The sequence below is a fragment of the Penaeus monodon genome, chromosome 25 (assembly GCF_015228065.2).
Source record: "Penaeus monodon isolate SGIC_2016 chromosome 25, NSTDA_Pmon_1, whole genome shotgun sequence".
NCBI classification, from domain to species: Eukaryota; Metazoa; Arthropoda; class Malacostraca; order Decapoda; family Penaeidae; genus Penaeus; species Penaeus monodon.
Window position 1 is genome coordinate 21,264,215 of NC_051410.1, and position 568 is coordinate 21,264,782.

The window sequence follows — 568 nt, forward strand, 5'->3', positions numbered from 1 at the left end:
TGTTAGTGTCATACGAAAGTCAAGCGGCGACCATAGCTTATTCATGTTATCATATGAACTATTATAAAGTAGACTGAATAAAAGTGAAGACGCCATAAAAACAAGACCAAAAATAAAGGTCCTCAGGGTAAAAAAGAAACTGATCTAAAGTACAGTAAAAAGGCGAGAAAAAGAATTCGTTTCGCGCGCAAATCAAATGCCAGTTCATTAGCAAATGCGTTTATGTGAAAGTGGAAGCCGTTGCCTCATAAACGTCCCTCTCGCTGCTCTCGCTTCCCCTCGCTCACTTTTTTCTCTCCCGCCCAGTCTTTTCTCCTTCATTCACCCTTGGCGTTCTCCCTTCCGTGCGTCCTTCTCTGTCACTGTCCTCTCTCGTGCCTTCTTTCTTGTCACTGGCCCATTCCGACCCTCTTCCTCTTTCGCCTCTTCTCCATGTCTTCCAGTTCGTCCCTCCTTCTTCCGCTTCTCCGTTCTGTCCCTTCTCCCTGTCATTCCCCCATTCGCTCCCGCCTCGCCATTGTGTCCCTGTTCTCCTTGCATCTTTCCCCACCGCCAATCCCCCATTCGT